Below are 22585 nucleotides of genomic sequence, written 5' to 3' on the forward strand. Positions count from 1 at the left end.
ACGACGCGCTGCAAGGCGTTACCAGCATCTGCGCGGCGAGCAGCCTCGCCAATCTCCTCGACGAAACCCTCATCTCCGACGAGCTCGCCTCCGATGCGGGCACCGACCACCTCGCCAACCTCCTCGGCCAGCTCCATGTCTCCAGCGAGCCCGCTGTGGATCTGGAGTCGGTTGGATCCACCGACCCGATGCCTGTCGACTCCGACACGGCCTCCTTCGACACCTTCCCCACCAACGTCGCGATCTACAATGACCCGCTTCCTCGGACCGACGGCCGCGATACTGTCACCACCGAAGTGATGGTCATCGGCCGCGGCGGCCCGGCCTACGAGAGCGTCCACGACGCCCCGCACGCGGCGGCCCACGACTTGTCCACCCCCCTCCCGGCTGATGCCGACGACGAAGCACTGGAGGCGCGCCGCCTCGCCCTCCTCGCGGAAGGCCGGAAATTGGATTCCATGAGACGCCTCGCTGAGGCCCACCGACGCGAGGCCGACCGCGCCGCCTTTGGCACGCCGCCCCCAGGCGGGCCCAGCCGGGTCGGCGTTGTCAGACAGCACGGCTTTGTCGTTGCCGACACGTTAGGAGTCGACCGCCCAGTCTACGCCACTCCACTCGAGAACCTGCGCGCCGACCAGGCAGCCGTAGACGAGCTAGACGGACTGGGGGCCGAAGAACTCCCCCACATGACCCGACGCATCCAGCAGCTGATCGATGCAGCCACGCAGCGGCACGAAGCCGACGCCCGCGCGGAAAGCCCTCCCCCGCACCGAGATCACGGTGCGACGTCCCGGACGCCGACTGCGGGCAGAGACCGTGCGCGGCGCGAGAAAGAGCTGGCTGCCAGCCGAAGCCAAACCCGGATCTCCATCGAGCGAGACGCAGAAGGCCACCCTCGGGCCGTGGAGTGGCAGGGCAACCCGCCTCCGCCTCGGGCCCGTGGGGAGAGATATCCCACCCCTCCGCCGGTGGCGCATCCGACTCTCAGTGGCCGACTAGGTCGCCGCGAAGGAGTCGGCAAAAACGATGCCCGCCATGGGATCGACCGCCTGGCGCGATCCCTGGCGCTGGAAGAAGAAGACGATGTCGGTCCGCCTTGTTTCGGCCCCCGCATCCGCGACGAGCCTTTCCCCAAAGGGTTCTCGCTCCCAAGAGACACGCCCAAGTCAACGGCTCCGTGAAGCCGGAGGATTGGCTGATCGACTACTCTACAGCGGTTAGCATAGCCAACGGCAACCGGTGCGTTGCCGTGAAGTACGTGCCCCTCATGCTGCAAGGCACGGCGCGGACCTGGCTCAACAGCCTCAAACCACGCAGCATCAACAGCTGGCTAGACTTCACAGAAGCCTTCGTCCGCAACTTCACCAGCACCTACAAGCGGGCCCCCAAGCCCAGGCAGCTCTCCCTGTGCGTACAGGGCCCATCCGAGTCCACTCGCGACTACCGCACGCGTTGGGCCGAGCTCCGCAACTCTTGCGAGGGGGTGCACGAGGTGCAAGCCATAGAATACTTCACAGCCGAGTGCCGAGAAGGCACCCTCCTCAAGCACAAGCTTCTCTGCGACAAGCCAACTACCCTCGATGAGCTTCTGGACATAGCGGACAAGTACGCCACCGCCGACTCCTCAATGAAGACCGAGCTCCGGGTAGACGCGTCCGGAAAAGTACTCAACCCGGCGCCCAAGACGCCGGTTGGGGATTCCGGTCGACGCCCACACTCGAACGACCACAAGCGCAAGGGCCCCGCGCCGCCTCCCGCCAGTCGGCAGGTGGCCACAGTTGAAGACGTGCCGCCCGAAGGGCGGCCCGTGCCCAAGAAACCCAAGGGCGGCAGGCCGGCTTGGCAGCCGGCCTTCTCCTACGAGAAAACTCTCGACGCCCCGTGCAAGTTCCACAGCAGCGCGAAGCCGTCCAACCACACAACCCGGAAGTGCCATTGGCTCACCCGAATCTCCAAAGGCGAAGGGCTCGCGCCGCCTCCGGTTCTGCCGGCGTCGGCCGCTCGGCCCGCAGTCGGAGCCGTGCATGATGAGTTCCCCGACGAGCATGCCGCCTATATCGTCTTTACAAGCCAGCCCGAAGACCGGTGCAGCAAACGCCGAGAGAACCAGGAAGTCAGCATGGTTGCTGCCAACCCCGTCGAGCACATGCACTGGTCAGAAAAGCCTATCAGCCGGAGCCGGGCCGATCACCCAGAGGTGATGCCATCTCCCGGCTCTTATGCGTTGGTCCTGGAAGCCACCCTCGCGACGGACAGACGCGCTGCCCGCTTCTCCCGTGTGTTGATAGACAGCGGGAGCAGCATCAACATCTTGTACCGCGACACCCTGGAGAAGCTGAACGTCAAGACAAAGCAACTCATGCCTACTCAGACAGTGTTCCATGGCATCGTACCCGGCCTGTCTTGCACCCCCATTGGCAAGATCAAGGTTGATGTACTTTTTGGGTACAAGGAGCATTTCCGCCAGGAAGCGATCTGGTTTGAAGTGGTGGACCTGGAGAGCCCTTACCATGCATTGCTTGGCTGACCAGCCTTGGCCAAATTCATGGCAGTCCCCCACTATGCATACCTCAAGATGAAGATACCAAGCACCAAAGGCGTCATCACCATAGCCGGCGATTACAAGAAGTCTTCCGAGTGCGCTGCCGCCAGTAGCCGGCTGGCCGAGTCCCTTGTGATTGCCGAAGAAAAGAAGATGTTGGACCGAGTCGTGGCCATAGCCGGCAAGCAGTCGGCCGTGTCTCCCGATCCCAAGGAGTATGATGCCCAAGGATCTTTCCAGCCGGCCAAAGAAACCAAGAAGATACCCCTTGACCCCAAGCACCCCGAGAGGTTTGCCGTCATCGGGGCAAGCCTGAACAGCAAATAGGAAGGTGAGCTCGCCGATTTCCTCCGTGAGAATCGGGACATCTTTGCATGGTCCCCCAAGGACATGCTGGGTGTTCCGAAGGAATTCGCCGAGCACAAACTACATGTCCGAGAAGAGGCAAAGCCAGTCAAACAACCCCTTCGCCGACTGTCGGAGGAGAAACGCAGGATTGTGGGAGAGGAGATAGCCCGTCTTCTGGCAGCCGACTTCATTATGGAAGTTTTCTTTCCAGAGTGGCTCGCCAACCCGGTCCTCGTGCTAAAGAAGAACAACAAGTGGCGCATGTGTATAGACTACACGAGCCTCAACAAGGCCTGCCCTAAAGATCCCTTTGCCCTGCCGAGGATTGACCAAGTGATAGACTCCACGGCCGAATGCGAGCTGTTGAGTTTCTTGGATGCTTACTCAGGATATCACCAGATAAAGCTAGATCCGGACGACCGCCTGAAGACCTCCTTCATCACGCCATTTGGAGCCTTCTGCTACCTGACTATGACATTCGGCTTAAGAAATGCCGGTGCCACTTTTCAGTGTTGCATGCAGAAGTGCCTCCTCAAGCAACTCGGCAGAAACGCTCACGTCTACGTGGACGACATTGTGGTGAAGATGGAGAAGAGCGGCGCCTTGCTGGAAGACCTCAAAGAAACGTTTGAGAACCTATGCCGGTTCCAAATCAAGCTCAACCCCGAGAAATGCGTGTTCGGAGTGCCAGCCGGCCAGCTCCTAGGCTTCCTGGTCTCCGAACACAGCATCGAATGCATCCCAGTGAAGATCAAGGGCCATCGAGAGAATGGCGATCCCCACCAAGCTTCGAGACATCCAAAAGTTCACCGGATGCTTGGCCTCCTTGAACCGCTTCATCAGCTGGCTCGGAGAGAAAGCTCTCCCCCTCTACCGCCTCATGAAGAAGAGCACTCACTTCGAGTGGAACGACCAGGCCGACCAAGCTTTTCACGAGCTGAAGAAGATGCTGGCCACGCCGCCCGTCCTAGCGCGCCGACTGAGAAAGAGCCCATGCTCCTTTACATTGCCGCAACCAGCCGGGTGGTCAGCACCGTCATCGTAGTCCAACGCCCAGAAGAAGGCGAGCGCAGCCGGTCCAAAGGCCAGTGTATTATTTGAGCGAGGTGCGCTGTCCGCTTCAAAGCAGAACTACCCGCACTACCAGAAGATGTGTTACGGCGTGTACTTCACCGCCAAGAAGCTGAAGCCCTACTTTCAAGAGCATCCCGTCACGGTCGTATGCACCGCCCCGCTGGCCGAGATCATAGGCAGCCGGGACGCATCCGGCCGGGTGGCGAAATGGGCCATCGAGCTGGCCCCTTACACAATCTTCTACCAACCCCGCACCGCCATCAAGTCCCAAGCATTAGCCGACTTCCTCGTCGACTGGGCCGAGAACCAGTACCTACCGCCTGCTCCCGACTCCACTCATTGGCGCATGCACTTTGATGGGTCCAAGATGTGCACCGGCTTGGGAGCCGGCATCATCCTTACCTCTCCCAAAGGCGACAAGCTCAGATACACGCTGCAGATTCACTTTGCCGCCTCCAACAACGTGGCCGAGTACGAGGCGCTCATACACGGGCTCCGGCTTGCCAAAGAACTCGGCATTCGCCGGATCCTATGTTATGGCGACTCGGACTTTGTGGTCCAGCAATCATCCGGCGACTGGGATGCCAAGGACGCAAATATGGCAAGCTACCGCTTCCTGGTTCAACAACTCAGCGGATACTTTGAAGGATGCGAGTTCCTCCACGTACCGCGAGCTGACAACGAGCCAGCCGATGCCCTGGCTCGAATAGGCTCCACTCGGCAAGCAATACCAACCGGCGTCACTCTACAACGCCTCCTCAAGCCGTCCATCAAGCCGTCTCCAGAGTCCGATTCCATCTTCGTACCGCCTGACCCCGACGCGGCCGGGTCCGGCTCGAAGAACCAAGCAGGCGACCCCGGGACTTCAGTAGTCGGCCCAGGGACTTCAGCAACCGGCTCGGGGACTGCCACACTCGGCTCGGGGACTGCAGTAGCCGGCCCGGGGACTGCACCAACACAACAGCCGGCGGCCGACTCCAGCATTTCACCACCCAGCCCGCCCACCCTGGTGGCAGTAGCCACATTAGCAGTAGGAGAACTCGCGGCTCCGTCATGGGCTCAGTCCATCCTCAACTTCCTAGTAAACCAAGATCTGCCGGCTGACGAAACAGAGGCAAGACAAGTCCAACGTCGAGCCGGAGCATACACAATCGTCAACAGAGAACTCGTCAAGCGCAGTGTCACTGGAGTCCTCCAATGGTGCATCCAGCAAGAGAAGGGCATTGCAATCCTCAGAGACATTCACCAAGGAGAATGAGGCCACCATGCGGCTTCAAGATCACTCATCGCCAAAGCTTTCCGCCATGGTTTCTTCTGGCCGACTGCTTTGGATGACGCAAAAGAATTAGTTAAATATTGCAAAGGGTGCCAACTCTTCAGCTCCAAGCAACACATGCCGGCTTCGGCACTCAAGACCATTCCCCTCACCTGGCCCTTCGCCGTTTGGGGACTGGACATGGTGGGCCCATTCAAGACGGCGCGCGGCGGCATGACGCATTTGCTCGTCGCCGTGGACAAATTCACCAAGTGGATTGAAGCAAAGCCGATCAAGAAGCTGAATGGGCCGACTGCTGTGACATTCATCGCAGACATAACAACTCGGTACGGCGTGCCACACAGCATCATCACCGACAATGGCACGACTTTTGCCAAAGGAGCCTTGGCACGTTTCTGCGCAGCCCAAGGTATCCGGCTGGACTTAGCGTCCGTCGCCCACCCGCAGTCAAACGGCCAGGTTGAGCGAGCCAGCGGCCTCATCCTCTCCGGCATCAAGCCCCGACTGGTCGTACCACTGGAGCGTTCAGCCGGCTGTTGGCTCGATGAGCTGCCGGCTATCCTCTGGAGTCTGCGCACTACACCAAACAATTCAACCGGCTTCACCCCTTTCTTCCTCGTGTATGGTGCCGAGGCGGTCATCCCAACTGACATCGAGTTCGACTCGCCTCGAGTAACCATGTACACGGAAGCGGAGGCCAAGGAAGCACGAGAAGACGGTGTCGACCTGCTGGAAGAAAGCCGGCTGTTAGCCCTCAGCCGGTCTGCCATCTATCAGCAGGGCCTGTGCCGCTACCACAGTCGGAAGGTCAGGCCAAGATCTTTCCAAGAGGGCGATCTTGTGCTCCGGCTGATCCAGCGAACAGCCGGCCAGCACAAGCTCTCGGCCCCTTGGGAGGGCCCCTTTGTCATCAGCAGAGCCTTAGGCAATGACTCCTACTACCTGATTGACGCGTAGAAGCCGAAGGCACGAAAGAGAGACGACTCCGGCAAGGAGTCGGAACGACCATGGAACGCCAACCTCCTCCGAAGGTTTTACAGCTGATATGCAGTATGTATCACGCTAACTTTTGTACTAAGTACGAGACAATAGGGCCCCCGAGGAGAGCTCGGGGACTGCCATCTTTTGTCTATAAATGAAAAGTATCATGCTTATGACCTTATCATTTCATTTACTTGTTCCGTCCGGCACCGGGTTCGACTAGTCGGTCCGGGGACTGGCCGACTGGAGTTATATTAGAAGTCCTACCCGCGGTCAGACAAGTAGTGTGCCGACACCCAGGCTTAGCTCTTGCCAAAGTCGCAGTTCGAAGAACCGGCTGTCCGGCTGGCAAGAGTCAAAAGCAGGAAAGGATGCCCACACGAAAAATGGCCAGGGACCAACGGACTAATATAACGAAAGCCGGTTTGCCGCCTACCACCGACCGACTACCAGAGTAGCCGGCCGGCCGGTTTCCATTCACTTCACTTCAATCCAAGAAAGCTCGAGTACTTGCCTCCCCAAAGAAGGAAGGCGGCAAAGGAAAAAGCCTAAGGATAAAAAGCATACGCGAATGGAAACCAAACATGCACATAATAATATTTACATAAAAGACCTCCAAGAGGCCAGCATTCAACATAGTTTGGATACACCCCCAGTGGGTGGAACTGCGAAAGCTTAATAAAGATTGTTCAAAAGGCAACAAGCAGGAAAAATAAGGACGGCAGGTCAAGCTGGCGGAGCGACCGACGAGCCGGGCTGGTCGGCGGAGACGGTTGTGCCGGCTAAAGGAGTGGCCGGCTGGCGAACCTCGGCTTGATCACCGCCTCCCGCAGAGGGCGCGCTTCCACGCACCTCGTTGCTGGAGGCACGGTCAGCCTGAGGCCGGCCGGTTGTTCCACTAGCCGGCTCGATGTCTTCACCGTCCTCTTCTTCGTCATCCTCGCCCTCGTCGCTGGAGGCGATCTCCTCTGCCGAGTCCTCGCCCACCGCCGGGTTAAGCCCGAACCACTCCTCCGGCTGGGCAACACCGTCATCATTGATTTCAGGTGCAAAAATGCTGAAGTCGGTGCGCTCGGCGATCGTCAAAGCACGCTGGGCGATAGCCGGCCGCACCTCCTCCAGCTCCGCGTCGGCCTCCAGCCGCCAAGTGCGCAGCTGGTCCAGGTTCAGCCCTGGGTACCAAGCTCGAACGAACTCCAACGCCCGCCCGGCTCCAAAACGGGCCACCGACGCCTTCCAAGCTTCAAAGCGACCGACTGCGACCTCCAGCCAGTCGGCAGTCCGGCTTGGGGTGCGGGGGATCGTCTCGTCGGGCCAGAGGGCGGCCAACACCTGCGCCCCGGCACGTTGGAGCCGGCGAAGCATCCGGTGAGCCGGCTGCAGCCGCGCTTGGACAGCCAAGAGCTGCTCCTCAAGCGTCTGATTCGCGTCCGGCGCGATGTTGACCCCCGCCTGACGGCGCGCCTCGCGATGGGCCTTGATGGTTTGGGCGGCGAAGGCGGAGTAGCCAGGAAAGTAGTCTGTGTTGGAAATATGCCCTAGAGGCAATAATAAATTAGTTATTATTATATTTCCTTGTTCATGATAATCATTTATTATCCATGCTAGAATTGTATTGATAGGAAACTCAGATACATGTGTGGATACATAGACAACACCATGTCCCTAGTAAGCCTCTAGTTGACTAGCTCATTGATTAATAGATGGTTACTGTTTCCTGACCATGGACATTGGATGTCGTTGATAACAGGATCACATCATTAGGAGAATGATGTGATGGACAAGACCCAATCCTAAGCCTAGCACAAGATCATGTAGTTCGTATGCTAAAGCTTTTCTAATGTCAAGTATCATTTCCTTAGACCATGAGATTGTGCAACTCCCGGATACCGTAGGAGTGCTTTGGGTGTACCAAACGTCACAACGTAACTGGGTTACTATAAAGGTGCACTACGGGTATCTTCGAAAGTGTCTGTTGGGTTGGCACGAATCGAGACTGGGATTTGTCACTCCGTGTAAACGGAGAGGTGTCTCTGGGCCCACTCGGTAGGACATCATCATAATGTGCACAATGTGATCAAGGAGTTGATCACGGGATGATGTGTTACGGAACGAGTAAAGAGACTTGCCGGTAACGAGATTGAACAAGGTATGGGGATACCGATGATCAAATCTCGGGCAAGTATCGTACCGCTAGACAAAGGGAATTGTATACGGGATTGATTAAGTCCTTGACATCGTGGTTCATCCGATGAGATCATCGTGGAACATGTGGGAGCCAACATGGGTATCTAGATCCCGATGTTGGTTATTGACCGGAGAGTCATCTCGGTCATGTCTACATGTCTCCCGAACCCGTAGGGTCTACACACTTAAGGTTCGGTGACGCTAGGGTTATAGAGATATTAGTATGCGGTAACCCGAAAGTTGTTCGGAGTCCCGGATGAGATCCCGGACGTCACGAGGAGTTCCGGAATGGTATGGAGGTAAAGAATTATATATAGGAAGTGCTATTTCGGCCATCGGGACAAGTTTCGGGGTCACCGGTATTGTACCGGGACCACCGGAAGGGTCCCGGGGGTCCACCGGGTGGGGCCACCTGCCCCGGGGGGCCACATGGGCTGTAGGGGGTGCGCCTTGGCCTATATGGGCCAAGGGCACCAGCCCCAAGAGGCCCATGCGCCAAGAGTAGAGGAAAAGGGAGAGTCCTAAAGGGGGAAGGCACCTCTGAGGTGCCTTGGGGAGGATGGACTCCTCCCCCCCTTGGCCGCACCCTTCCTTGGAGGAAGGGGCAAGGCTGCGCCCTCCCCCTCTCCCTTGGCCCTATATATAGTGGGGGAAAGGGAGGGCAACTATACACAAGCCCTGGCGCCTCCCTCTCCCTCCCATGACACATCTCCCTCCTCCCGCAGCGCTTGGCGAAGCCCTGTTGGAATCCCGCTACTTCCACCACCACGCCGTCGTGTTGTTGGATCTCCATCAACCTCTCCTCCCCCCTTGCTGGATCAAGAAGGAGGAGACGTCGCTGCTCCGTACGTGTGTTGAACGCGGAGGTGCCGTCCGTTCGGCGCTAGGATCATCGGTGATTTGAATCACGACGAGTACGACTCCATCAACCCCGTTCTCTTGAACGCTTCCACGCGCGATCTACAAGGGTATGTAGATACAGTCCTCCCTTGTTGCTAGATGACTCCATAGATTGATCTTGGTGATGCGTAGAAATTTTTTGAATTATTGCTACGTTATCCCAACAGTGGCATCATGAGCTAGGTCTATGCGTAGTTTCTATGCACGAGTAGAACACGAAGTAGTTGTGGGCGTTGATTTTGTTCAATATGCTTGCCGTTACTAGTCTTATCTTGATTCTGCAGCATCGTGGGATGAAGCGGCCCGGACCGACCTTACACGTACTCTTACGTGAGACTGGTTCCACCGACTGACATGCACTAGTTGCATAAGGTGGCTAGCGGGTGTCTGTCTCTCCCACTTTAGTCGGATCGGATTCGATGAAAAGGGTCCTTATGAAGGGTAAATAGCAATTGGCATATCACATTGTGGTTTTTGCGTAGGTAAGAAACGTTCTTGCTAGAAACCCATAGCAGCCACGTAAAACATGCAAACAAGAATTAGAGGACGTCTAACTTGTTTTTGCAGGGTATGCTATGTGATGTGATATGGCCAAAAAGGATGTGATGAATGATAGATGTGATGTATGAGATGATCATGTTCTTGTAATAGGAATCACGACTTGCATGTCGATGAGTATGACAACCGGCAGGAGCCATAGGAGTTGTCTTAATTTATTTATGACCTGCGTGTCAACATAAACGTCATGTAATTACTTTACTTTATTGCTAACCGTTAGCTGTAATAGTAGAAGTAATAGTTGATGAGACAACTTCAAGAAGACACGATGATGGAGATCATGATGATGGAGATCTTGGTGTCATGCCGGTGACAAGATGATCATGGAGCCCCAAGATGGAGATCAAAGGAGCTATATGATATTGGCCATATCATGTCACTATTATTTGATTGCATGTGATGTTTATCATGTTTTTGCATCTTGTTTACTTAGAACGATGGTAGTAAATAAGATGATCCCTCACTAAAATTTCAAGAAGGTGTTCCCCCTAACTGTGCACCGTTGCAAAAGTTCGTCGTTTCGAAGCACCACGTGATGATCGGGTGTGATAGATTCTTACGTTCACATACAACGGGTGTAAGACAGATTTACACACGCGAAACACTTAGGTTGACTTGACGAGCCTAGCATGTACAGACATGGCCTCGGAACACAAGAGACCGAAAGGTCGAGCATGAGTCGTATAGAAGATACGATCAACATGAAGATGTTCACCGACGTTGACTAGTCCGTCTCACGTGATGATCGGACATGGCCTAGTTGACTCGGATCATGTAATCACTTAGATGACTAGAGGGATGTCTATCTGAGTGGGAGTTCATAAGATGAACTTAATTATCCTGAACATAGTCAAAAGGATTTTGCAAATTATGTCGTAGCTCGCGCTTTAGTTCTACTGTTTAGATATGTTCCTAGAGAAAAAATTTAGTTGAAAGTTGATAGTAGCAATTATGCGGACTAGGTCCATAAACTGAGGATTGTCCTCATTGCTTCATAGAAGGCTTATGTCCTTAATGCACCGCTCAGTGTGCTGAACCTCGAACGTTGTCTATGGATGTTGCGAACATCTGACATACATGTTTTGATAACTATGTGATAGTTCAGTTAAACGGTTTAGAATTGAGGCACCAAAGACGGTTTTTTGAAACGTCGCGAAACATATGAGATGTTTCGAGGGCTGAAATTGGGATTTCAGGCTCGTGCCCATGTCAAGAGGTATAAGACCTCCGACGATTTTCTTAGCCTGCAAACTAAGGGAGAAAAGCTCAATTGTTGAACTTGTGCTCAGATTGTCTGAGTACCACAATCGCTTGAATCGAGTGGGAGGTGATCTTCCAGATGAGATAGTGATGTTTCTCCGAAGACATTACCACCAAGCTGCTAGAGCTTCGTGATGAACTATAATATATCAGGGACATATATGATGATCCTTGAGATATTCGCGATGTTTGACACCACAAAAGTAGAAATCAAGAAGGAGCATCAATTGTTGATGGTTGGTGAAACCACTAGTTTCAAGAAGGGCAAGGGCAAGAAGGGATACTTCATGAAACGGCAAATCAGTTGCTGCTCTAGTGAAGAAACCCAAGGTTGAACCCAAACCCAAGACTAAGTGCTTCTGTAATAAGGGGAATAGCCACTGGAGCAGAATTACCCTAGATACTTGGTAGATGAGAAGGCTGGCAAGGTCGATAGAACTATATTAGATATAAATTGTGTTGATGTGTACTTTACTAGTACTCCTAGTAGCACCAGGGTATTAGATACCGGTTCGGTTGCTAAGTGTTAGTAACTCGAAATAAAAGCTACGGAATAAACGGAGACTAGCTAAAGGTGAGCTGACGATATGTGTTGGACGTGTTTCCAAGGTTGATATGATCAAATATCGTACGCTCCCTCTACCATCGAGATTGGCGTTTGCGTTGAGCATAGACATGATTGGATTATGTCTATCGCAATACGGTTATTCATTTAAGGAGAATAATGGTTACTCTGTTTATTTGAATAATACCTTCAATGGTCTTACACCTAAAATGAATGGTTCATTGAATCTCGATCATAGTGATACACATGTTCATGCCAAAAGATATAAGATAGTAATGATAGTGCCACCTACTTGTGGCACAGCCACTTAAGTCATATCGGTATAAAACGCATGAAGAAGCTCCATGTTGATGGATCTTTGGACTCACTCATTTTTGAAAGGATTGAGACATGTGAACCATGTTTGTTGGTGTATATGCATGAAGAAACTCCATGCAAATGGACCGTTTGGACTCACTTGATTTTGAATCACTTGAGACATACAAATCATACCACATGGGCAAGATGACTGAAAGCCTCGTTTTCAGTAAAATGGAACTAGAAAGCAACTTGTTGGAAGTAATACATTTTGATGTGTGCAGTCCAATGAATGCTGAGGCATGTAGTGGATATCGTTGTGTTTTTGCTTCACAGATGATTTGAGTAGATGTTGAGTATATTTACTTGATGAATCACGAGTCTGAATTATTGAAAGGTTCAAGTAATTTCAGGGTGAAGTTGAAAGATCGTCGTGACAAGAGGATAAAATATCTATGATATGATCATAGAGATGAATATCTGAATTACGAGTTTGGCATAGAATTAAGACATTGTGGAAATTGTTTCAAAACTAATACAGCCTGGAACACCATAGCGTGATGGTGTGTCCGAACGTCAGAACTGCACCCTATTGGATATGATGCATACCATGATGTCTCTTATCAAATTACCACGATATTTTATGGGTTAGGCATTAAAGACAACCACATTCACTTTAAATAGGGCACCACGTAATTCCGATGAGGTGACACCGTATGAACTATGGTTTAGAGAAACCTAAGCTGTCATTTCTTGGAAGTTTGGGGCTGCGACGCTTATGTGGAAAAGTTTCAGGCTGATAAGCTCGAACCCAGAGCGGATAAATGCATCTTCATAGGACACCCAAAACAGTTGGGTATACCTCCTGTCTCAGATCCGAAAGCAATAATGGATTGTTTCTAGAATCGGGTCCTTTCTCGAGGAAAAGTTTCTCTCGAAAGAATTGAGTGGGAGGATGGTGGAGACTTGATGAGGTTATTGAACCATCTCTTCAACTAGTGTGTGGCAGGGCACAGGAAGTTGTTCCTGTGGCACCTACACCAATTGAAGTGGAAGCTTGTGATAGTGATCATGAAACTTCAGATCAAGTCACTAACAAACCTCATGGGATGACAAGGATGCGTACTACTTCAGAGTGGTACGTAATCCTGTCTTGGAAGTCATGTTGCTAGACAACAATGAACCTAAGAGCTATGGAGAAGCAATGGTGGGCCTGGATTCCGATTAATGGCTCAAGACCATAAAATCCGAGAGAGGATCCATGTATGGAAACAAAGTGTAGACTTTGACAGAACAGCTCGATGGTCGTGAGGCTGTTGAGTATAGATGGATTTTAAAAGGAAGACGGACAATGATGGTAAATGTCACCATTAAGAAAGCTCGACTTGTCGTTAAGATGTTTTCGGACAAGTTCAAGGAGTTGACTACGGTGATATTTTCTCACTCGTAGCGATGCTAAGAGTCTGTTGGAATTATATTAGCAATTACTGCATTATTTATGAAATCTTGCAGATAGGATGTCAAAGCATTTTTTCCTCGACGATTTTCTTGAGGAAAGGTTGTATGTGATACAACCGGAAGGTTTTGTCAATCCTGAAAGATGCTAATAAGTATGCAAAGCTCCAGCAATCCTTCTGAGGACTGGAGTAAGCATCTCGGAGTTGGAATGTATGCTTTGATGAGATGATCAAAGATTTTGGGTTTATACGAAGTTTATGAGAAACTTGTATTTCCAAAGAAGTGAGTGGGAGCACTATAGAATTTCTGATGAATATATGTTGTTGACATATTGTTGATCACAAATGACGTAGAATTTCTGGAAAGCATATAGGGTTATTTGGAAAGTGTTTTTCAATGGAAAGCCTGGATTAAGCTACTTGAACATTGAGCATCAAGATCTATAAGGATAGATCAAAACGCTTAATGGTGCTTTCAAATGAGCACATACCTTGACAGGATCTTGAAGGTGTTCAAGATGGATCAGTCAAAGAAGGAGTTCTTGCCTGAGTTGTAAGGTATGAAGTTAAGACTTAAAGCTCGACCGCGGCAGAATAGAGAGAAAGGACGAAGGTCGTCCCCTATGCTTAAGACATAGGCTCTACAGTATGCTATGCTGTGTACCACACCTGAAGTGTGCCTTGCCATGAGTCAGTCAAGGGGTACAAGAGTGATCCAAGAATGGATCACAGGACAGCGGTCAAAGTTATCCTTAGTAACTAGTGGACTAAGGAATTTTTCTCGATTATGGAGGTGCTAAAAAGAGTTCGTCGTAAAGGGTTACGCCGATGCAAACTTTGACACTAATCCAGATTATTCTGAGTAGTAAACTGGATTCGTATAGTAGAACAGTTATTTGAAATGGCTCCAAATAGAACGTGGTAGCTACATCTAGGAGATGACATAGAGATTTGCGAAGTACATATGGATCTAAAAGATTCAGACCCGTTGACTATAACCTCTCTCACAAGCAACATGATCAAACCCAGAACTCTTTGAGTGTTAATCACATAGTGATGTGAACTAGATTATTGACTCTAGTAAACTCTTTGGATGTTGGTCACATGGAGATGTGACCTGTGAGTGTTAATCACATGGCGATGTGAACTGGATTATTGACTCTAGTGCAAGTGGGAGACTGTTGGAAATATGCCCTAGAGGCAATAATAAATTAGTTATTATTATATTTCCTTGTTCATGATAATCGTTTATTATCCATGCTAGAATTGTATTGATAGGAAACTCAGATACATGTGTGGATACATAGACAACACCATGTCCCTAGTAAGCCTCTAGTTGACTAGCTCGTTGATCAATAGATGGTTACGGTTTCCTGACCATGGACATTGGATGTCGTTGATAACGGGATCACATCATTAGGAGAATGATGTGATGGACAAGACCCAATCCTAAGCCTAGCACAAGATCATGTAGTTCGTATGCTAAAGCTTTTCTAATGTCAAGTATCATTTCCTTAGACAATGAGATTGTGCAACTCCCGGATACCGTAGGAGTGCTTTGGGTGTACCAAACGTCACAACGTAACTGGGTTACTATAAAGGTGCACTACGGGTATCTCCGAAAGTGTCTGTTGGGTTGGCACGAATCAAGACTGGGATTTGTCACTCCGTGTAAACGGAGAGGTATCTATGGGCCCACTCGGTAGGACATCATCATACTGTGCACAATGTGATCAAGGAGTTGATCACGGGATGATGTGTTACGGAACGAGTAAAGAGACTTGCCGGTAACGAGATTGAACAAGGTATCGGGATACCGATGATCGAATCTCGGGCAAGTATCGTACCGCTAGACAAAGGGAATTGTATACGGGATTGATTAAGTCCTTGACATCGTGGTTCATCCGATGAGATCATCATGGAACATGTGGGAGCCAACATGGGTATCCAGATCCTGCTGTTGGTTATTGACCGGAGAGTCATCTCGGTCATGTCTACATGTCTCCCGAACCCGTAGGGTCTACACACTTAAGGTTCGGTGACGCTAGGGTTATAGAGATATTAGTATGCGGTAACCCGAAAGTTGTTCGGAGTCCCGGATGAGATTCCGGACGTCACGAGGAGTTCTGGAATGGTCCGGAGGTAAAGAATTATATATAGGAAGAGCTATTTCGGCCATCGGGACAAGTTTCGGGGTCACCGGTATTGTACCGGGACCACCGGAAGGGTCCCGGGGGTCCACCGGGTGGGGCCACCTGCCCCGAGGGGCCACATGGGCTGTAGGGGGTGCGCCTTGGCCTATATGGGCCAAGGGCACCAGCCCCAAGAGGCCCATGCGCCAAGAGTAGAGGAAAAGGGAGAGTCCTAAAGGGGGAAGGCACCTCCGAGGTGCCTTGGGGAGGATGGACTCCTCCCCCCCTTGGCCGCACCCTTCCTTGGAGGAAGGGGCAAGGCTGCGCCCTCCCCCTCTCCCTTGGCCCTATATATAGTGGGGGAAAGGGAGGGCAACTATACACAAGCCCTGGCGCCTCCCTCTCCCTCCCATGACACATCTCCCTCCTCCCGCAGCGCTTGGCGAAGCCCTGTTGGAATCCCGCTACTTCCACCACCACGCCGTCGTGTTGTTGGATCTCCATCAACCTCTCCTCCCCCCTTGCTGGATCAAGAAGGAGGAGACGTCGCTGCTCCGTACGTGTGTTGAACGCGGAGGTGCCATCCGTTCGGTGCTAGGATCATCGGTGATTTGAATCACGACGAGTACGACTCCATCAACCCCGTTCTCTTGAACGCTTCCGCGCGCGATCTACAAGGGTATGTAGATCCACTCCTCCCTCGTTGCTAGATGACTCCATAGATTGATCTTGGTGATGCGTAGAAATTTTTTGAATTATTGCTACGTTACCCAACAGTCTGCACAAGAAAATAGGCAGCAGCACAAGTCAGGCCAAAAACCAGGCGGCAAGGGGCAGGAGAGGAGCGAGGAAGGTGGCTTACCGTCGATCAAGTCCTCGATGCGGCCGAAGCCTTCATCCAGCACTCGCCGGGTCTCAGCCCAGCTCGCCGCCTCGGTCTCGAACTCTGCCTTCAAGGCGGCCTCGCTATCTCGCGCTTTCTGTAGGGCCGCCTTGTGGCTCTCCTCCTGGTCAGCCAGCTTCTTGGCCAGGCGGTCACGCTCCTGGACCAAGGCAGCGTACTCAGTATCCTTGGTACGAAGGGCGGCCTGCGCTTCGCCGAGCTCCCTCCTCAAGTCGGCGTTGGCCCCTGAAAGCACGAAAGACGAAAGAAAAAAAACCAATAAGGAAAAAGTCGTCAAGGAAGATCTGACCCGACTGCACAGCAGTCGGCCCGAATCTCGGGGACTACACCCAGTGGGTGCGCTGACGCGCCCCCACAGGAGACAGACAAGATCAAGCACTTACTTCGGCTGTTGGCCAGGTCGTCGGTCTTCCGACCCAACTCCTGAGCCTGGGAGTTGAAGGCGGCAGCACGGGAGTTATGATATTCCTGGAAGTTCAGACAGGAAGCAAAAATAAGGTAGTCGTCAAGAAAGATCCGACCCGACTGCTCAGCAGTCGGCCCGAATCTCGGGGACTACACCCAGTGGGTGCGCTGACGCGCCCCCACGGAAGAAATCAAGAGAACAAAGGGGCCAAGAATGAAAGACTCACCCGGATGGCGGCCCGCGTCGACAGGAACTCCTGGGTGTACTGCTGCAGCAGGGCGGCCTGAGCTTGAAGCCGGCTCCGGACCTCTTGAGCCGCCACATTCAGCTCGCCAGTCACCCCCGCTGGGAGTCCACTCGGACGTGGCGGTGCTGGCCGCCTCCAGAGCCTCCGCCGACTGGCCGGCGCCCGCAACTCAGCGCGACTCCGGCGGAGCGGCGCCTCCCCCTGCGCGCCGACGCGTCACCGGCTGCACCTCGAAGCCGGCTCCGTCCTCCGGCTCACCCCCGGCCAGCTCCTCTGGCACCGCTGACGATTGGCCGCCTTGGCCCGCTCCAGTTGGTGCTGCCGGCGGCGCTCTCCCCACGAAGACCACGAGGTCCTCCCTCCTCTCCATCAGCGGTGGGTCTTGGATGATTTCCTCCGCCAGGGGCAATGGGGTGTCAGGGGCCACGGCTCGGAGGGGAATGGCGAGCAGCGGAGGCTGGTTACGCGAACCATCCACCTCCGTTTCCGCGGTCGCCGCCTCCGCCTGGGCCTTGGCTGCCGCGTCGTCCTGCTCCCTCGCCGCCTGGGCGGCCGCTTTTTCCGCCGCCTCACGCTCCTCCCGCGCCTCACGGGCGTTCCGCTCCGTGGCCTCCCTGAGGTCGGTGCGGGGGTCCACGCGGCGGGAGCACGAAGACCCTCCAGTCAGCCCAACTACGGAGCCGCCCGGACCCCGCTCAAGGGAAAGCGGCGCCCTGTCCAGCGAGCGGGAAAGGGTTAGGAACAATGTTCGAACAGGAGAGAACGATGAAAAGCATGCGACCAGGCAATCGACGACTTACGCTGAGACCGCCTGAGGCTGCTTCACCACCTTGCGAAAGCGGGCCGCTTTCGCGGCCGCCTCATCACGTTTGGTCGCCGCGGTGGAGGCTTTGGACTTCTTCGGCCGACTGCCGAAGAGGGTTGACGCGGCCCGGCGCTTCTGTGCGCCGCCGCTGGCAGCCGGCGCGGTGGACAAGCCCGCGCCCTGATGGTCGGCCGCCGACTGGCGACGCGGGGCGACTTCGGCTTCGGCATCATCCGGCCAGTCCTTGAAGCTGGCGGTAAGCCCTGCGCCTCCGGGCTCGGCGTCGTCCCCCACGACGGCATCTTCCATGGCGGCCGCCCCCAAATACGGGTCGTCGACGTCGTCCACCGTGCGGTCGGGGACGTACTGGCGTTCTATCCCTGCTGCCCCGGTCGTCGGCGGAAGAAGGGGTTCTGCTAAGAAGAACCGACCGATTAGAAGCCGGCCATCATAAAGCCGGCTACCAACAAAAAGAAGAAAGAGAGGAAAGCTTACCACAGGCGGAGGGTTGGCGCGAGAATACGGCACCTTACCGTCTCGCCAGTCCTCGGCGAGCTTGCAATTGGAGATATGATTTACCATGTACGACACCTCCGCATGAGGCATCTCCCTGGTGCTCAGCCAGCTTGGGTCGAAGCGGCCGCTCATCTGACACATCATGTGGGGCCGGCTTTGGAGAGGAAGTATCCGGCGCTCCACGAAGGCGGCCACCAAGTCGGCCCTGCTCAGGCCTTCCGACTGGATCATTACCCGAAGCCGGGAGACGGCAGCGTTCCCGGCCTGAGACAGTGACCTGGACTGGAAACTCCATGAGGGCCGCCTCCCAGCCGGCAGGCCGGCTACGTAAGCCGACAAGTTGACGTGGTCACCTTGCTGGGCGACGTTCTTCACGTAGAAGTACGACTTTTGCCAGATCTTCACCGACTGGATCAGGGGGATGGACGGGAACGGGTTGTTCTCGCCCGACCTCCTCATGGCGATGTAGGCCCCGCAGGGGGCGGGCACGCCTGCGACGACGGTGCCGAGTTTGCTCTGGAAGAATTCCCCCTAGAGCTCCAGCGTGGGAAGCAGCCCCAAGAAACCTTCGCAGAGAGAGACGAAGGCCGACAGTAGCATCACCACGTTGGGCGTGAGGTGATGCGGCTGAAGATTGTAGAACTCGAGGAAGGAGCGCAGGAATCCGCTCGCCGGAAGGCCGAAGCCGCGCAAGAAGTGCGAGCGGAAGACGACCCGCTCACCCTCCTCCGGTGCCGGCGAGATCTCCGTCTCTAGCGCCAGGCGGACCCGCACGAGGTTGGCGTCGGGCAGGCGCCGAGTCTGGCGGAGGAACTCGATATGGTCCTCATGGACGTTGGAGCCATCCCACGAGCTCGACAGCGCCATGGGAGCAAGAAGATGTGGCGGCGCGGCGACGCTGAGACAGGAGGCTGCGGCGGCAACGAGAGGAAGAAAGGAGGACGAGAAGGGGCGGAGCGAGAGAGAGCGTGCGAACCTCTGTCTCTCCCCTCCTCCCCTACTTATAAGCTTGCGTGGCGGAGCCGAGGAGGCGCGGCATGGGGAAACGTGGGGATCGATCGTGCCCACTCCCCCACGTCCCGCATTTATTGCGCCCTAACGGCGAAATAAAATCGCCACGGGAAGGCGAGCGGTCCACCTGGGCCGCAGAAGATCAGCGTTCGGGCCGAGGCCTAGGAGTGGCGGGCCCGGGCCTGCGGCGGCGTCCCGTCGCGCGCGTGCGCTGGCAGGGTCTCGCTGCCACGTGGCCCGCAGGAGGGCCCGCGGTCAGCACGCGGGTCGAGCACTTTCCCGCCTGCAAGACGCGGGGCTCCCCGAAATCGGCATACACCGGCAAAGCCGGCTCTTCAGGGTAGGAAGCTGACCAAGCTTCTCGTCCCTTTGTTCGCCTCGAAGCTCGATCAGCTTCGGGGACTACTGTCGGAGTAAATAGCCATGGGTAGCCTAGCCGGCTTCCCCTGGCCCTTTTGAAAAAATTACGAGCCCGTTCGGCTCTCAAGAATCCAAGACATGGGGCCGCCTTCCCCTTGCTGGCTGTCACCCAGGCCGGCTTTCGGAAGGCGGCCCGACTTTAGCCCTCATGAAGAAAGCCATGGGAGGGCCGACTTCGAGAAGCCGGTCGCGAGGAGGCCGACTCCAAGAAGCCGGCTCCCATAAAGCGGTCGAGACCGTACCCTCAAAGTTTGCATCCACCTAACGGCGATGTGACGGGGCGTGGCTACAGTGAAGCCTGCCACCCCCGAATCCCAGAGCACGCCTGGCACAGTGCGCCGTACGGAGTGGCCATGACCCGTCCGGCGCGGCACTGTTACCATGTTGACCCTGATGTCACCCACGACGGACCGCCAGCGCGGCCCACGGGCGGTGGGCCCCTTCGGGCAGTGAGACGCCCGAAAGCCGCCAGGCCTCCCCCAGTCGGCTCGAGACGGGGCCGGCTCCCCGCAGCCGGCTCGCTTCCCCCCTCGAAGGAGACACCCCATTAAGGAGACAAGACGCGGTAAGGCTACAGCGATCGCCCGCCGGACGGCGGCACTGTAGCCATTCTTACCTCGACGAAGCCCTCGTCATCAGGTTGAGGCAACAGTAACCAGCCACCGAAAAAACCCTTGGCAGTGGGGCCTGCCTGTTGCCAAGGAGTTGGCAGCCGCCAGGACCCACCAGCCGCCGGGCCCCAGCAGTCGGCGCAGAAGCCGGCGAGCGTAGTCACAGACGGCTGGGCCCCGCGCCCAGTCGGATTACCATTGTACCCCCGGGGGGGTAGGCCTATATAAACCCCCCGGGCGCCCATGCAAAGGGTTGGACCCCCAGCTAGTTTTAGACACCACACAAGGAGAAGAAGCAAGCTAGCCGTGCCCTTCTTCCTCCTCCCACCAAACAGCTCAAGGAGCATTGTGTAGCTACTTGTCCATCTAGTGATCATGCGGAGACCCCGCAGAGCAGCAGTAGGGGTGTTATCTCCACGGAGAGCCCCGAAGCTGGGTAAGATTCGCCGGCGTGCATGTCTTTGCCTCATCCCGTTTCCAGGCACCGGCGATGTCTTACTGGCTCCCATAATGATAAGCCACCCGTTGGCATATGTCGCACCTACCACCCAACAACGCGGAGGTGCTGTCTCGAAGGACGTTCCCCGGCCGGGGAGAGGTTTGGGGGGCGCCAGAAGGCGAAACCCACGTCGCCGAACACCAAGGGGAGCCAATCCCCACGGAGACTGGTGAGGAGGTCCGTATTCAGTTCGGCCCTCAGTCAGATTCGATTCCGGAGACCGATGCGGCTCCGGAATCTGGCACGCAACCTTCTTCCAAAGAAGGGAGTATACCTATTCCGCCGGTGACCCCTGTCCAACCAAGGGCACCGGATAATCTGCTGGAAGCGCTGCGAGGCGCTTCCATTGTGGATGAACACCATGCTTTATGGGCATGATAATTGAAAGGGTTCAGCCCGCCAAGAGCAGACTAACTGAAGCTTGCAGCAGCCTGCTGACAGGTTTTGAGGTAAGCGACGCAAAAAAGGAGAAAATCCCGATATAGACAGTAGCCCCTGAGACACTGTCCGGTGTTCGGAAAGAAAAAGCCGGACAGAGGATCAATCCCTTATTGTAGGAAGCTAACTAAATTTTTCTAAAATGAATACGAAGGCGTCGCTGTTGGCCGCAGCCTCGCATACTGCCGAAGTCTCTGAACTAAAGTAGAGACTAACAGAGGCCGAGGGGGAGCTTGGCCGGTTGAAGAGGCAGCTCCAAGAAAAACAAGGTATGTAATAACCTGTTGTATGTTCGAAAAGAGTAAAATGATACATATATTGACCAAAGTGTCATGTTATGTATAGGAGCGACGACCGAGGTCGAGGCCCTGAGAAAGGCCCTGGCCGAAGCCGAGTAGAAGGCTGTCAAGGAGCATGCTACCCATAAGAAGCTCAAGGCCCGGGTCAACGAGGTCCTATAGGAGCTCCAGGACACGGTGAAGAAGTGTGAGACCTTGGAGCTCGATGCGTCGGTTCAAGAGACTGAACTCGCCAAGGCTCGTCAGAGTGCAGAGACGGCCCGGATTGTGGCCCAGAGCACCTACCAGGAGATCCAGGAGGCCACGAAGATCGCGGCGGGTAAGGCATTTAGTATGCAAAGCAAGAATGTGAAGAGAAAATATCTTTTACTAACCCGGATTCGGAGTTCTCCAGGGGCTTTTGCTGATCTGCCATGCAGTGTCACCGACGCCGCTGAGTTCTTTCGAGCCGAAGAAGGGAGCTCCATGAAGAAGCTGTTCTGGTCGCAATATCTTGCACCAGAACATTCGGTGCCCTTCAGTGATTAGCTGAAACAGCTGGTCGAACTGCACAGGGTGGCCGAACTGGCCATGAAGGATTTGATAATCCGGTTGTGGCCAGCCGAAGCTATACCCAGTAGTTACTTCGGCCTCGTGAAGAAGCTGGTGGATGCCTGTCCTCGGCTGGACGTCGTCAAGCGGTCCGTCTGCATCGAGGGCGCGCTCTGGCCTTCTTCTATGTCAAGGTCTGGTGGGCGAAGATGGACGCCGTCAAGTTGGCGACCGAGGGGCCACCGGATAATCTGCTGGAAGCGCTGCGAGGCGCTTCCATTGTGGATGAGCACCGTGCTTTATGGGCATGATAATTGAAAG

This window comes from Triticum urartu, chromosome 2, assembly GCF_003073215.2.
Source record: "Triticum urartu cultivar G1812 chromosome 2, Tu2.1, whole genome shotgun sequence".
Lineage (NCBI taxonomy): Eukaryota > Viridiplantae > Streptophyta > Magnoliopsida > Poales > Poaceae > Triticum > Triticum urartu.